The sequence below is a fragment of the Chrysochloris asiatica genome, unplaced genomic scaffold (assembly GCF_000296735.1).
Source record: "Chrysochloris asiatica unplaced genomic scaffold, ChrAsi1.0 scaffold00040, whole genome shotgun sequence".
NCBI classification, from domain to species: Eukaryota; Metazoa; Chordata; class Mammalia; order Afrosoricida; family Chrysochloridae; genus Chrysochloris; species Chrysochloris asiatica.
The window spans coordinates 10243966-10261500 of record NW_006408558.1 but is presented as its reverse complement, the minus strand read 5'-3'; positions in this window follow the sequence as shown (position 1 = coordinate 10261500).

The window sequence follows — 17535 nt, the reverse complement described above, 5'->3', positions numbered from 1 at the left end:
TCCTCTAGCTCCTACTTTAATTTCTCGGTAGCTTTTAATTTAACTTAATAAATACATATTTCAGAGAGGGCCCTTCTTTTCAAAAGTATTGCCCATTTCTGATTGCTGAGTTGCTTGGAATGACATTAATTCATACACTCCATAAATATTTGTTGACTAACAAGTCATATTCTGCCCTCAAAGAGTTTGAAGCATAGGTGTTTGAACAAAGACAATCATGGATTCTAAAAGTTCACTATTAAAGTGTAGTGTATTCTGTAGAGGGCAAAATGTTCCATTGTTGTTGTTAAGTGCCGTTGAGTTGGGTCCGACTAATAGAGATTCTGCTTAGGGTTTCCAAGGACTGAGAATCTCAAGGTCAGCAGTTCAAACCCACCAGCTGCTCCTGGGAAACCTTATACAGGGTTGCTATGAGTCAAAACTGACTCGATGGCACTTAACACCACCAACAACAGGGATTCAGAGGAGTGGTTAGTGAACTTGAACTGCTGACCTTGAGGTTCATATCAACCTTGTGGTCCAGCGAATTATCCTACAGCGCCATGCAGTTGCTCCGAATTTTAAATACTAACTAGTTAATTCAAGGAACTCTGGTAGTACAAACTGAGACACTGGATTGCTAACTGAAAAGTTGGTAGTTCCAAACTATCCAGTAACTCCGTTGGGGAAAACTTAAAGCTTCTATAAAACTTATAGCCTAGGAAAAACCCCATGGAGCAGTTAACTCTGTCATATGGGGTCTCTGTGCATCAATAGCTCTTCCAGGGTCACCATGGGTCTGTACAGTACTGCCCCACCACCAACAGCAAAGAGCTCTTTTACAAGGCCTGATGCATGAAAATTTCAGTGGGAAGAAGTTTAGACATATATTTCTGGAGAATGGGGTACTACCCAGAGGAATAAAAAGTCCTACAGAGCCCATTAAAAGAAGATAGTGGGTGAATTTGTTTGAGAGTGTTGGCAAGCCACGATAATTTCAATAACTTCATATGCGTGTAAAAGCTGGTCAGTGAATAAGGAAGACCTTAGAAGAATTGATGCTTTTGAGTTATGGCGTTGGAGGAGAATACTGAAAGCGCCATGGGCTGCCAAAAGAACCAATAGATCTGTGTTGGAAGAAGTGCAGCCCGAGTGCTCCTTGGAGGCCAGGATGGCCAAACTTCGTCTCTCATACTTCGGATGGACATAGTCTCTAGAGAAGGATACCATGTTTGGTAAGGAGGAGGGTCAGAGAAAAAGAGGAAGACCCCCAGTGAGATGGATCGGCAAAGTGGCAGCACCAATGGGCTCAAGTATGGCAACAATTGTGAGGTTGACCTAGGACTGGGCAGTGTTTCGTTCTGTTGTGCATAAGGTCACTATGAGTCGGTACCAACTCGATGGCACCTAACAACAATAACATGTGTATGTAAAAGTAAAATTTATGATAACAATAGAACAAAAAGTGAAAAGAAGAAAGTGTGAATATACTCTTGCAAATTTCTTATACTACATGTGAAATGTCGTAATATGAAGGTAGACAGAAATAAATTTAAAATGTATATTGTAGACCCTACAGCAACCATTAAAGCATAAAACAAAGAGGTATAGCTGTTAATTCAGTAATGAAGACAGACTGGCATCATAACCTATATTAAATCAATACAATAGCAGACAGGAAAAGAGAGAAAAAGAAGCAAAGAACATATGGGGTTCATAGAAAACAAGTAGCAAGATGAGAGATTTAAACCCAATTATATCATTAATTAAATAGAAGTGGTCCAAACACTTCAATTAAGAGAAATAAATTGTGAGCTCAGATAAAAATGAGTTAATGCTCAGCAAATATATGCTGTCGACAACAAACCCATTTAAAATATGAAGACATAGTTTCAAAAGTACAAAGATGGAAAAATGATGTATCAGTCCTGGTGTGGTGCTATAGGATAAGCACTGGACTGCTAGCCTCTAGTTCAAATCTACCAGTTGCTTCTCAGAAACCCTATACAGCATTGTTATGAGTAGATGGTGCTTAGCATCATCATTATTAATGGAATTAACATATTAATAATTTATATTATTAACATAAAATAATATAACATGAAATTATTAATCAAAAGAAACTTGGAGTAGTTGATATCAGACAAAGTATACTTCCAAATAAAAAATACTACCGGAGACAATGAGCGATATTACATAATGATAATGGGATCAGTTCATCAAGAAAGCATAAAAATCTACATGTATATGCACCTAATAACAGAAGTTATAAAAATGCACATAGAAAAAACAAAACGGATGGAATGGCAAGAAAAAAAAAAAAAAGAAGAATCCAGAATTACAGTTGAAATTTTCAACACTCTTCTCCAGTAACTGATAGAACAAACGATTAAATATTCGGAAGCAGTCAGTCTTTCCTTCGTCTTAATCTATCTTAGCCTGGAAGTTCAGCTGATACCTGTCCACCATGGATGACCCATGCTAGTATTTAAAATACTGCTGGCATCACTTCCAGAATCACAGCAACAGGCAAACCACCACAGTTTGACAAACTAAACAAGACGCGTGGTGTTTCCAGAGGTTAATGCAGGGAAATATGACTCAAGTAAGGAAACTGTTTTATTCTTGAATCAATTACATAGTTTCCCCTCCATTCACTCCATTTACTATGTACACAGCTGAGGATGACAGTCAGCAGGGGAATGTAGAATTATTATTTAGATTTTAAAACTCATTAAAAAAAAAAGCATCACTTACTCACAAGCCTCTAACAGGTTCATATTGTCGAAGGATAAAAAAGAAACAGGCCAACGCAATAACGATGTTACATAGTTGTGGTGGTGTGCTGTGGCGTTGGTTCTGACCCATAGTGACCCTGTACAGGGTTTCTGAGGCTGTAAATCTTTACGGGAGCAGAAAGCCTCATCTTTCTCCAGTGGAACAGCTGGTAGTTTTGAACTTCTGACCCTGAGGTTACATAGTACCTGTTGCTATTGTGTGCCATTGAGTCAGTTTCAATTCCTAGCAACCCAATAGTGAGCTGCCACATAGGGCTTCTAGACAACAATCTTTTTGGGAGCAGATCCCAGGTCTTTTCTCCAGTGGAGCTACTAGTGGGTTCCAAATGCTTACCTTTAAGTTCACAACCAAGTACTTAACCATTGTACCACCAGGGGTTCTTGTAATAGTAGCTATAAGTGAGTAAATGGCATCCTGTAACAGGTAAGAAGGTTTCCCAGGATCTTGTGAATGGAACCAGAATCTAAGCTCAGTTGTGCCTGCTTTCAATCTTTGCTGCCATCCAATCTTTTCAGCCACGTGCTCAAAACCCCTCCCAATCCCACACTGCTGGCTTAACCACCAATAGTATAACTTCACAACATCAGTTTCCCACTGGCATCAGACGTATCTTCCCTTTATCTTATAAGCATGTCATTTCCTTTGTACTTCAAGCCTTTACTTACACTGTCTTCTCTTCCTTACTCCTATCACCTTCTTTATCATCACAACACATTCAATCCAATCAATTCATGAACAATTCTCTGATCATTCCAACCTAACTGACTCTTTTAAGAAAATAGAACATCATTTTAAGACTTGTTGTATCACTAATCTGGACCCTTTGTTGTTGTTGGCTTGCTTAATTGCTACTACACCCTCTTCCTCCATCTTGGCACTATTGACCCTGTGGGCGGAATGATTCTTTGTTTAGGGGCTGTTCTGTACATTCTAGGATGCATAGCAGCACCAAGGTCTCTGCCCTCTAGATGTCAGTAGTATGCACAATCAACAATGTCTCTCCATAGATTGTCAAAAAGTCTCTGAGGGCAGCTGCATTGTCCCCAGCTAAGAACCATGTCTACTCTACCTTCCTGCTGGAAAGCTGAAAACTATATTTCTCAGATTCCTTTGCAGGTAAGAAAAGAGCTTCTGACAAGTTGGTGCATTTGTGGTAGATTTGAAGAGACAAAGGGAGGTGGAGACCATTGTCATTTCCCTTTGGCTGGTTCCAAAAGGCAAGCAGGGATGTGGAGGCATAAAGTGTTTCTGCAGCAGTAATATTCCATTGCCATTTTCTGGGTGTTGAGGGAGAGTTGTTGTGTACAGGTATGATTACATACTGAGGAAAAAAGTGGAGAGGGGAGGTGTGGCTGGCCTAAGTGTTTCCAGAACCCAAATCTATTCTAAGCATCTAGAGGCAGTGTCTCCGACAGCACAGTGCTGGCAGCTTCCTGATTCCCACCTCCTGATTCCTGAAGGTGGCTGGCAAGCTGAGCTGAACTCCCAGGACCTAGAGGCAGCGGCAGATAATAGCTCCCCCAGGCGGTCAATCTCTAACATTCTAGTAGTCCATCTCGGAGGCCCAGCTACAAGAAGTTCTTCACCCCTTCCAGAATTTTTTATGTGCCGTGTTCACTGTATCAATCTTTTTTTTTTTCTGAATAAAATATTATAATTTCTGTTTTCAGCACTGAATCCATAGAACGCTTTCCCTGAAATCATTTGACTCATCAACTACTTTATGTCCTGAGTGGTTAATAAGTTCCTTATGGGGATAAATCATATTTCTTTTTCTTGTCACCTTCCATACTTTCTAGTCCAGATCTCTGCTCAGAGGATCCCTGGTGGTGCACCAGTTAAGCACACACTGAAAGGTCAGACGTTCTAACCCACCAACCACTCAGTGGGAGACAAATGTGGCAGTCTGGTTTCCTAAAGATTGTAGTTTCGGAAACCCAAGGGAGTCGTTCTAGTTCTTCCTATGTTGTTGCCCTTGATTCAGTTCTGACTCAGCGAGCCTGGATAGGGTTTCCAAGGAATGGCTGCTGGGATTGAACCACAAGCCTTGTGGTTAGCAGTCCAGTGCTTAGTCCACAGTGCGACACCAGATTCTGCCCTATAGTGTTGCTATTAGTTGGGGTTTTCTATGCACAGAGTGAGAACTAGGAAAGCAATTCTATTGTTTTTTGCCATTCGCTTAAAAACTTGCCAGTGAGTAAAACATTGAAAGAAGGGGTGAAAGGAGAGGGAAGGAGACCTCCCCCCACTTCTGTTTCTCTACTCCCTCAATGTGCCACAGAACTGGAATCCCAGCAGCTGAGCTCTGGAGCGAGGAATGGAGTCCAGAGGACAGTGTGTCACTAGGATTGGCATTAACCTTCCACCCTGTGGACCTCCTTCCTGACTGCACCAGACAGAATCCTGAGTGATTATCAATTTTAATAGAATATTATGTAATAAATATATATGAGCTAGAACCCCCATAACAATATTTTTGACTGACCCTTGTATAGTTGCAAATGGCTGAGATGTCATATTTATGAGATTATATATGAATATTAACAAAATTGTTTTGTCAGTTAAAAAGAAAAGAAAGGGAAAAAAAGGAACAAGAAAATGGCTTTTTTTTTTTTTTGTCTTTTGTTTTTCATGTACAGGAAGGGACGTCGTGTATATTTATTTTTCATTAGGACAAACCATTGGGAACTTACCTGAAGATGAAAACAGGGAAAGGAAAGAAGGAGTTGGGAGAAGAATAGATAGAGAAAAAGAGATTTGGAAATGGATAGTGCTGATGGTTGTACAACCTGGGAAGAGTGGTTGATGTGTCTGGATTTTACATGTAAAAATGGTTAAAATAGCCAATGTTGTGCTGTATATATATTGTTACAATTAAAAAAATATTTCTTTTGTAAAACCTTTTACATTGAATTGCAACATTATCAGTTACAACACTATTAGTAACTGAACAGAAGCCGTTTTAGTTTTCTGTTGCTTTTCCTTTAATTACCACTTCATTCTCAAACATGTTATTGATATAGGTTCACAGGTTAATTACCATACTATTGTAGATGAACCATCATAAAATTTGAACAAATTAGTAACTATAAAAATACAGGCAGCAATGAAAACAACAGCACGCGTTGTTCTGTGATTGGAAGCGTCACCATAATCCGGTACTAATGAGCGCTCTGGCCGAGTATGTTAGAAAGTTCAGGAAGTAAATTGGCATCCAAATTTATTTAGCTTTGAAAGTATGTTGGTACATGTAAGCTGGGCTTACAAAACAATGTTTTTGTTGTTAGAACTAATTCAGGGATATCTTTATAAACAATAAAAAGTGTTGGCTGAAACACTAAAGACAGATGTCGTAGACCGCCATTGTGATGGTACTGCTCTGATGGCATCATCTGGTGCCATCCGTACCCCCACCAGCACCTCCCTCATGATGCCACTGACAGTGGAAAGCTGTTGTTGTTAAGTGCCGTCAAGTTGGTTCCAGCTCATAGTGTCCCTGAATACGGTTTCCAAGGAGCGGCTGGTGACCTTGTGGTTCAGACTGACCTTGAGGTCCAATGCATTATTCCACAGGACCACACCAGGTTTTCTTCATATAGTCCAATGTAAACTATCCACAACACGCTTTCTCCCTAGTATAATCAGATCTGTGGCTTTAGATGAATCTATCATTTGACTACTTAGGTGACTGTGTTTCTGGGGGACTATCAACTCCAGACCTGGCTGCTCCCTTGAACGCCAAGCCTGTACATGTAAACGCCTATCGGACATCGCGGTTTGAATGTCTAATACACACATTTGGCATAATGACATCTAATGCACAAAACCGAGCTCTTTTTCTTCCAGCAGAGTCTAGTTCTGTCACTAGCTTCCGCTTCTGAGTAAATGTTACCACCATGCCTTCATGTCAGAAACCTGCAAGTCATCCTTCATCAGCCTTCACTGTCAGACCATCAGCAGTCCTGAGCGTTAACTTAAGAATGACTCTAAACTCCAACCGCCTCACTCCATCTCCACTACCGCCGTCTTAGCGCATGCCCACTTCACCTCTCGCTTCCTCACTGGTCTCACTACTTGTACTCTCTCGTTCCTTCTGTAAATACAAACTGGAGCATGCCTCTACTCTGCTTTGATTATCCCGTAGCCTCTCCTCACTCTTAGAATAAACCCCACACCTCTTACTGTAATGAAGGAAGCATTACATGATGTGGCCACTGCCTAGCTCTCCAGATTCATCCGACACCACCACCACCCGTAGCTGTCAAGTTGATGCTGTGTATTACTAGAGTAGAATTGTGTTTTTCAATAGGGTTTTTCAATAGCCACCTTTTCAGCTGTAGATCACTAGGCCTTTGTTCTAAAGCACTTCTGCGTAGACTCTAACTTCCGCTCTTTTGATTAACATCCAACCACATTAAATGTTTGCATCATTCAGGATCTGTGCCACTCTCCCCTTGTTCTTCTTAGTACTCCAGCCCCATGCCGTCTTCCTGTCCTCTGAACTCCTCAAGAGCTCATTGCCACCACATGGTCTTTGCAGTTGCTGTTCCAGAACTTGCCATGCATGTATTATGTATTATGGCTGTGTTATGGCTCTTTGTGTTTCTAGTTCATGTCATCTTGCAGATCTTAGCTCGTGTGTCACTTTTTCAGAAACGTTTTTCTTGATGACTCCAGTTTAAGTAAGCGTCTCCCTCTAAGTCATGCGTTTCCATATGGCTTTGCTAACTTCCTTTCTAGCCCTCCTCGCTGTCTAAGCTCCCTCATCTACTTCTCTGTTTCCACGACGCCTACCTGTGTCCACCCACTGGAACATGACCCGCAGGAGGACAGAACAGTCTGTTTGTCTGACTGCTGTGTCCCAGCACCTGGAACGTTGCTAGCTATAGTGCAGGCTCTCCGGGAACGTGTGCTGAATGAATGAAGGGTGGAGTATGTTCTTCTCCATGTGTCTTTCAGGTCTGCTATTTAAAGGAAATGAGAATGAAGACCAAATAAATATCTTCAAGACAATATCAACTTAGTTCTGTGGAACAGGAGAGACTTATTGGGTTGAAAGTGACCTTGTCATCACTTAGATATGAAATTGACAGCGTTTCTGGAACATTCCATTGGCATTCTTTATTCCAGACACAGTCAGGCCTGAAAAAGGAGAACTTTGTTGTATATTTGGTGAGGGGGTAAATAATACTAATGATAATGATAGTAACAAATATTTTTATGGTTATGTTTACATAAAGAAACAACAACAGTCTCATTGCTGTCAAGCCTGTCCCAACACTAAACGACCCTATAGGAGCTCTGGTAGCATAGTGGTTACAAATCGGGCTGCTTACCTCAGGGTCACCAGTTCAAAACTACCAGCTGTTCCGCGGGAGAAAGATGAGGCTTTCTGCTCCCGTAAAGATTTACACCCTCGGAAACCCTGTACAGGGTTTCTATGATTTGGAACCGAATCCACGGCACATAATAACAACAACAACAACGACAACACAGGACAGAGTAGAGCCGCTTCTTAGTGTTTCTGAGACTAGAAATCTTAATGTGAGCAGTCTCATGTTTCTCCCATAGGTGTGTTTGAACCACCAACCTTGTGGTGATCAGCCTAATACCTAACCTACAGTGCCACCAGGGTTCCTTTATATACACTTAGGTGCTTACTATGCCAGACACTTTTCTAAGCACTTTACATTTAATTCACGAGATAGGTGCTATCAGTCCCAACACTCTAAAGCACCAAGAGTTTAAATAGCGCTAGAAAATGCCAGAAATGTGATTTCACTCAGGCAGCCTGACTCCAGAGTGGACGATGCGGCCTCTAGTAATAAGTGCTAGACTCAAATGTCCCAAAGGTCATGAAAGTGACAGGACCAGGACATTTAGTTCTGCTCTACCTCAGGTCCTCGTGAGTTGGAGCCAACTCAATAGCTACTAGCAATACCATCTAATAAATATATCTTCTTGCTGGTGGTGGATCTTGGGTAAGCATTCAACTTGAAGGTCGGTTTGAACCACAAGGTAGGTGGTTCAAACTCATCAGCCACTCCTTGGAAATTCTACACAGGGTCAGTATGAATCAGAACCGACTCGACAGCACTTAGTAACAACAACAACTTGATAGTGGTGGTGCTGGCAGATGGAATACATGAACAAATGGAGTTTTCCTTCCAAGCTTACCAGGGTATGTGAATGCTACTTAAAGGTGGTCAGTGAGATGGTTTTGGAACTTGTTATTCTAGTGGAGAAAGTTTGCGTTTAGGTGGTCAGGGTGTCACTGTTCTAAGCTGAGCTCCACACTAGCAATCTTCCCTGTGTTTGGGATTGACTTCCTCACTTTCTAGGCCTTTACAATCACTCTGACTCAGTCAACGTTAATGCCATGGTAGCGTAGTGGTTACGAATCGGGTTGCGAACCTTAAGGTCAGTGGTTCGAAACTACCAGCCGCTCCGCGGGAGAAAGATGAGGCTTTCTACTCCCGTAAAGATTTACACCCTCGGAAACCCTGTACAGGGTCACTATGGGTTGGAACCGACTCGACGGCACTTAACAACAACAACAACAACAGGGCCAATGTGACACCACGCCAGGCACTCGGACATCTACCTTATTGTTGTTGAAGTGCTAAGCCTTGTACCTCTGAAGGCTACCTCATCTGGAAATAAGGCCTTTGAAAATGTTATCAGTTAGCATGGTCCTGTTGATGAAGGTTGGGTACTAACCCCATCTAAAACACAAACCAAACCAGTTGTCCATTGTTGCTAAGTGCTGTTGGTACACTTCCAACTCATAATGACCCAGTATAGGGTTTCTGAGGTGCCGATGGTGCCTTTGAACTTCCAACCTTGTGGTTAGCAGTCCAATGCTGATCCTACAGCCTTAAACAGTCCTATCAGGGGTTACCATGAATCCACACTGACTCAACTAACAACTGGTTTGTTTTTGTAAAAAAAATCTCTCCAGTATGGGCTGATCGCTACCTCTGCTTTAAGCCTGCCTCCCCATTTGATAGCCTCTCTTATTAAAGTCCAGATTTTTCATTCGTGGAAAATAGTCGTCGTCAAAGCAGAACAGAGTCGGAGCATCAGTACCCTGGTCAGACACTCCCTGGGGACGATGGCAGAGGAAAGTGGGTGGAAACCTTCCTGGACACATCGCTGGGCTGTGGACCTGATGTATCAGTCTGTTAACGCACATACAGACACCTGGGAGTCACAGAGCTCCTGGCCCCTCTGCTGGAAGATTGAACTGGGAAAAAGATTCAAAGCCTGCGCTGGGATGTTGCAGGAGAAGCAGGGATTTCGAGTGAGAAGTAAATGTGAAGAGCGGATGCAGTGACCTTTCTTATTTTCAGTGTTTTCATTCTGCAGCTTGCACGGCAGGAATCCTGACATCAGAAGCTCTGATGCCCCAGGCTGTGTTGGAGAGGAAATAAATGAGCCTGCCCTACTTCCAGAGGCTCTAGTAATCTGGGTGCTTCACGGAACCTGGGCTGGACACAAAGTGTGTAGAGGCGCGCCCTCTAGTGGTTAAAATTGAGCGCTGCATCACCTTAGAGGGGCAGAGGCTTAGAAGCTCTTTTGTGACTAGCTAGCACTATTCTGGATATTAGGGAAGACTCAAAACAATTATAAGCAGACACACTTAAGGAGCTTATATTCTTTCCAGAGTCCCAGGGTGGTGCATATGGTTAAGTACTTGATTACTAGCCGAAAGATTTGCAGTTCAAGCCCACCCAGATGCCTTGGCATACAGATCTGGTGATCTGCTTTTCTGAAGGGTCTTGAAAAACCTATGAAGAAGTCTACTTTGCACACATGGGGTCACCCTGAATTGGGACCGACTTAACAGTAGCTAACAACAACATCCTCTGGCCTGGGAAATGAAAGTAAGAACCATAAGTTCCCTTCTTCAGGGAACTGATAACAGAAAAGGAAGAGACCATTGCAGATCAAAATAATCCTGGAAGCTGAACTTTAAAATCAGCCACCTCCAAACGGATGGAAGGTTTGAGGTTTGAGTCCACGCAGAGGAAGAAAGCCCTGATAATCTTTGAAAAATCAATTCTTGCAATCCAGTAGAGCACTGTTTTACTCTGATGATACAGCACCATTCTACTCTCACAAACAAAGGGTCTCCATGAATCAGAGTGAATGCAGAAACAACTTTTTTTTTTTTTTTTTTTAATATTACATACTAAGAACTGGCTACTAGGGTCCTATTTTGTCAGTTTATTCCAAAACAGTTTCCTGGGGTTTGCCAGTTCTCCTGGGGTACAGGGTAAGGGTTGACTCAACTTCCTAAACTGTCTTCAATCTGGGGGATTTAGTGTTCAAGACCTTTCATTGAGGGATCCAAAAATAGCCAGATATTATCCACAGTTGAATGATGACTACCTAAACTGTCCCAGGGGCTAATTACAATTATTTTGATATATTTTATCTATTTGACTCTGCATGTTTTTTTAAAAGAAGGATAGGAACGAGTTCCATAGCTTAAAGTATGTTTCTCAAATGTTTAATGGTTTTTTAAGATTCACCTGGGGAGTCTTCTAAAATGCAGATTCTGATTTATTGGGCCTAGGGTGGGGCCTGAGGTATTCCATTTCTAACAAGCTCACCAAAAGGACTGGCCACATAATTTACAAGTTCCAGTGCAAAATGAAAACAGAGCTTCTTGCTGAGAAAGGATTTAGCAATTTGCTAAAGTCGGTGGCAGCATAAAACCAAGTGCGTGGTCCTTTGAACCCTGTGTTTCTACCCAGATTGGAGCAGACCTGGGAAGCCGGGTCCACAGCAATACTTGGGTAATGAGAATCTAGCCCGATTGTCCAATCGAACTTTCTGTGGTAATGGAAACTCTCTACATATGTGTTGTCTAATTCAGTAGCCACTAACCAAATGGGAACAATGAGTACTTGAAATGGCCCTAGTGCAAAAGAAGAACAGAACTCTTATTTTTCTTAATTTTAACTTAATAGTTAATTTAATAAACATTGACTCCATTAACAATCTAATTGTGTAAAATTCTCTCCTTCCATTGAGGAGACCAGGGTTTGATTCCCAGCCAAGATACCTCAGGCCCAAACACCTGCTTGTCTTTAGAGCCTTGTATGTTGCTATGATACTGAACAGGTTTCTGCGGCCCTTCCAGACTAAGGTAATTAGCAAGAAAAGCCGAGCCATCAACTTCTGAAAATCAACCAGTAAAAACCCTGTGGGTCACAATGGTAAAATCCCATTGTTTGCAGGGTTGCCAGGACACACGGACAGGCTCCTGGGAAGACAACAACAGTAAAAACAGCTATCATATTCAACAGCACAATTTGGAATGTCAACTTTCTGCAGCAGGGCAGCATCTTAACTCTTGCAAACTGTCAGTTTCCATGCTAAAGAATATTACAGTCAGAAGGACTCAGACCTTTTTCTTTATTCTTTACTACCTGTAAAGAATAGTCTTTTTCTTTCTTTCTTTCTAAATGTCACAGGTAATGTTATTTTAGAAATTCTCATGGAAAAGATGTGGTCCAAGCTGAGAAAAAAATACAACTTCAGTCACATTCTTAAAACTTTCTCTTTAACTCACTATGGAAAATATTGGCAATTCATGTGTTAAAAGTTTCTTGTCTCTTTCCAAGGAAATAACTGACAGCATTTAAGTGCCATCTGAGTCTTTTAAAACACAAGTGACTGACATTCTTCAAGCAGAACACACTTCCTTGCAGCTTTGATATGTGACTTGATCTGCCTAATGTGAAGAAGATGGTTCTCAGGTGTCTGGGCTGTGTCTCAGGTGTTTAACCCTGTGCGATCAGATACACTGCTTGAGATCCTAATACTGAGTCTGCGCAGACTTCGCAGCAACCAAGGAAGAGAATAGTTGTGAGTGCCTTCAGGCCTACTATTAGGAAACAAAGAGGCACTTCAGTTCTGAAAGATTTTCTTTTTTTGGAATTAGGGCTGAGTAAAATCTCCAAATTGCTAATCTCCAGAGAGCTTCTCTGATTTCCAAAGTCTGCTCAACATTTTAAACGTTTTTTTTTTTTTTAAATGGGATTAGCTGGGCACTGAATGAAGGGAGTGAGGAAAAGAGTGGAAGGGAGAGAAAGAGAGAAGGGAGAAAAGGAGAGAAGTGAAGGGAGGAGGGGCGGGAGTCAGCAATTTGACTTCTTGAGTCAAAGAAAGGGAGCAAGATGATGCCACCAGAAGGTCAGGAGACCATGAAGAAAGTAGGGAAGAGGAGAAGAGGCTCATTGAAGAACAATAGTCCAAGTACAAAGTGCCATTCAACAGTTATAAAGTACCAACCAGGGAAAACAGCCAGTTTCTGTGACTGCTTTTCCTTTGGGTCCTGACTCTCGACATCAAAGCACAGAAAGGATTAAACTTTGTGAAACTGGTTCCTGGTTAGCAGCATCAAGATGTGCTGTTTAGAAACCTAACACCTCCAAACAGACCCAGGCATCTATAAGAGTTTCACAAATGGCAGAGGGATATATGGAGAGAGGTGGCATCATTTAAAAGTGATAGCGAAATTGAACAAATATATATTTTTTTTGGTGGGGGGAGAATAAATACTGCTAAATACTTATACTCTACAACAAAATAAATCCCAGATGGATTAAATATTTATATATTAAATACAAACTATGAAAGTGCTGGTTACAAGTGGAATCAATGTCTGGGTTCTGAGTGTATATGTATACCAACTTGACTCTGAAGCTAATCTCCATCAATACCTGGTATTACCTGATTTCTGTTTTTTGCCATTCTAGAAAAGTGCGTCATGGTTGGTAAAGTGAAGAGTCAGCTAAGGTAAAGGCAGTGGCAGAAACAATGGGCTCAAACATGACAGACCTCATGACCAGGCAATCTTTTCTCTTGAACATAAAGTTGGCATGTGTCAGATGTGAGTCAGTGGCTGCTAACAACAGCTAATAAGGCAAAAAGTAACTGGTCCCTCATTGTTTTAACATGCATTCCTCTGAATACTAGAGAATTTGAACATCTCTTCATATTCTTGGTAGTTCTGTTTGAGTTGCTCTTTCCATAAAACGCCTGCTTATAACCTTTGCTTAATTTCTCTTGGAATTTCTCCATTACCCTTATGTTTTAAGGAGGTTCCTTGTATATTCTAGATATCAACTCCTCAGTAGCTTCTTGTTTTTGTCATTTGCCATTGAGTTGGTCCTGATGGTAACCCCCATGTGTTGCTGTTGTTAAGTGCCATAGAGTCAATCCTGACCCATGGTGACCCTGTATAGGTTTCCAAGGAGCAGCTGGTGAGCTTGAACTACAGACCTTGCAGTTCAAACGACTTTGCAGTTTGACACATTAGCCCACAGCGCCACACCAGGGCTCTATGTACAACAAGACTAAACACCATGTTCTGTGTCATCCCCATAGTCAGTTGTGGAATGGACCGTCATGGTCCCCGGGGTTTTTGTTAGATTGTTTTCAGAAGTACATCATCATGACTTTCATTCTAGTCCCTCGTAGTCTGGAAGCTCCACTGAAATTTGTTCAGCATCATACAAGGGGATTTCAAATCATTTGTGGAAAAATGAAATGGAAAGATAGTGGGATTTTTCTAGGAAGTTTTGGAAGCCCCTCTCAAAGCAACACACAGACTTCCACTGACAGACAGATGGTATCTGCACTTGCCTGGAAACTGAACTCTGGTCTCCCTTTTGAAAGGTGAGAATCCTCAGACTTTGCACTACAAATATCTCTTCCTTTCCTCTTTGTCATCTATCAACTTTATGGATCAGTCTTTGTTGTAAGAGAAAGACTCTTCATTTTGATGCAATCAAATTCCCCTTGTACAGATCCATAAATGGATGCGGAGTTATTCATGGTGTTGGCTGTGGGGCGGGGAGACTGCCATTCCTGGGAGTGGATTTGTGGAATGTGATGGATACATATCATAAAGGACTGAGCAGAAGTCAGAAGCAATGAATGAAATGCTACAGCATATCAAGGATGAAGTTTTAAAATGTAGTCAAACAAATAAACAGAATGAAGTCCATAATATGGTGTCATTCACACAAAGCAAAATACTTGGACATTATATAATACATACCTAGCAAGAACATGTACCACCACAACAGGGACCTATTTAACACATTTAGAATAGTTGCATGGGAGTAATTAAAATAGAATTGGAGATGTTGTTAGGTGCCATCAAGTGGGGTCTAACTCATAGCAATTCACTCTGGACAACACAGTGAAACACTGCCTGATCCTGCACCATCCTCACATCGTTATTAAGTTTGATCTCTTAGGGGACATAGAGCTGGTGGCCAGGAGGCAGGCTTGCAGAATGTGCCCTTTGGTGGTTTAAATTATTATATATGTCTGAGTGTTTTAAAAAAAGGGGGGGCATGTTTAAAATGAACATAGAGAAATACTGTTAACTGATGGTACATGGAGGGGATCATAATCATCGTAATGAAACAAGGTGTATGATTTGTTGAATGTAAAACTGATGACCTGCCCTATAAACTTCCACTCAATTCACAATAAAAACTTAAAAAACAAAACAAAACAAGTTTGATCCTATAGGAAGGAGCAACACTGATTATGTCTCCTGAGATGAAGAAAAATAACTGAAGTAACCACCCCTAAAAATCCCATGCTCAAGTGCCAAAGAAGAAAAGATAGCTAAATATTTATGTCATATTGGGGTTAGAAAAAATTTTCTAAGCAAAGCTCTAAGGTTATATACTTGTTGTTGTTGTTATGTGCTGTGGAGTCGGTTCCGACTCATAGTGACCCTGTACAGGGTTTTTGAGATTGTAAATCTTTTACGGGAGCAGAAAGCCTCATCTTTCTCCCGTGGAACAGCTGGTAGTTTCAAACTGCTGACCTTGCAGTTTGCAGCCCGATTAGCAACCACTACACTACCAGAAAAGAATAATAAAGCCAATGACATAAAATCTTTTTTTTTTTTAAAGTGGAATTTAAGAAAAAGAAAAGAAAAATTGGGAGAAAACATTGATAAGATATATGGCTTACAGTCTCAATAAATAAAGGAATCTTAATAATCTACAGGACTCCTGGTGTGGCATTGTAGGATCAGGACAGGACTGTGCCCAAGGTCAACAGTTCAAATCCACAAGCTGCTCCTCGAAAGCCTTTCACAAGGTCTCTATGAGTCGAAACTGACTTGATGGCGCTTACCAACAATAATAATAGTCAGTAATATGAAGATGAATAAGAATTTTAAAAATGGACGGTGGACACAAATCAGCAACTTAGAGAAGTTTACCAAGCCAAACACATTTCTCTGGAGTTCATTTCTATTCACAATGACCCCATAGGACAGAACAGAATTTCCCCAGAGGGTTTCCAAGGCTGTGGTTATGAACGTAGACGGCCTCATCTTTCTCGTGCTGAGGAGCTTATGGTTTTGAACTACCAAGAGATTATAAATGGTTAAGGCATAGGTGTTCATCCTTTTCAGTAATTAAAGTAATGCAAATAAAAATTGATCTTGTTGTTAAGTGTCGTCAAATTGGTTCCGACACATAGCAACTCTGTACAGGGTTTCCAAGGCTGTACATTTTTTTGCAGGAGCAGAAAGCTTCATCTTTCTCCCTCAGAGCAGCTGGTGGATTCGAACCGCCAGCCTTGTGGTTTGCAGTCCAGAGATTATCCAACAGCAGCGCCACTCTCCCCACAAACAACAATATTATCAGGTCAGATAGAAACTGTCATATTGGCAAAAATGCAAAAGGCTGATAACACTCAGTGATGGTGAGGATGTGGGGAAGGCAGATGTTCTCACATACACAGCTGGTTGCGAGGGAAAGAACCTTTAGTTGTGTTCCAGTGTCCACTCCTCTCTTCTTCCTTGATAACAGAACCCAAGTTACAAAACAAAACAAACAAGCTACAACAACAAAACTGCCTATCTTGTTGCTTGTTGTAAAGGCAAGGTTTTAAAGTCTTCCTCACAGCTAGATGTTGCCAAGTTGTAACTGTGACTTGACTCTGACTGGTGAAAGATGTAATTTTGGCAAAGTTCCTTAAAAGAGAGGGAATGGGAGAGCCAAACAAGATGGCAATAACGAGCTCTGCCAGCAACAACACAGAATACAGGACCAAGAAGGCTCAGGGAATGGTCCCAGAACTCTGAACCACATATAAAGGAATATTTAGAAGGTTGGAAGACTTACAACTGGGGAGTTTGTGGCAGAAGCAAGAAATCCATTGCTGGTTCAGGACGCTCAGCTGCTCCAGGAGCCGCCATCTTGTGTGGGGCCAAGTGGGGAAAGGATCAGAGTAGCTACAGACGCCTGACAAAGCCTCAGAGATAGAGGTGTGGACATTCTTTTTCTTTGGTATCTGTTCATTGGTCCCTTGCTGTCTGTGTACCTCCATTCTGGTGACTATAGGGGTGCCTGAGCTAGTGGATACCCCAGCCCCACCCTCGGAGGGTTCTACTACGTATGTGCATAGATCTCCTAGAAATTTAAAGAGACAGTTTCCACTTAAAACCAAACGGCCAACAGATACTCAGCCCAAGAGCAGGCCTTGAACTTTTCTTGTTTCCTTTTTGTTCTGTTTGTTAACATGGGAAAGAGAAGGAGAAGGCTGTAGGGAGGGAAAGAGCTCATATTAGGCTACAGATATTTTTTTTCTTCCTTCTTTTCATTCTCTCCCTCCTCTCCCCTTTCTGTGATTAGAGACTGCAGTATCAGTCTTGTTTTTGTTGGTGCTGTTTTTCAGTCTTTTTTTCTCTCTCTCATTTTTTTT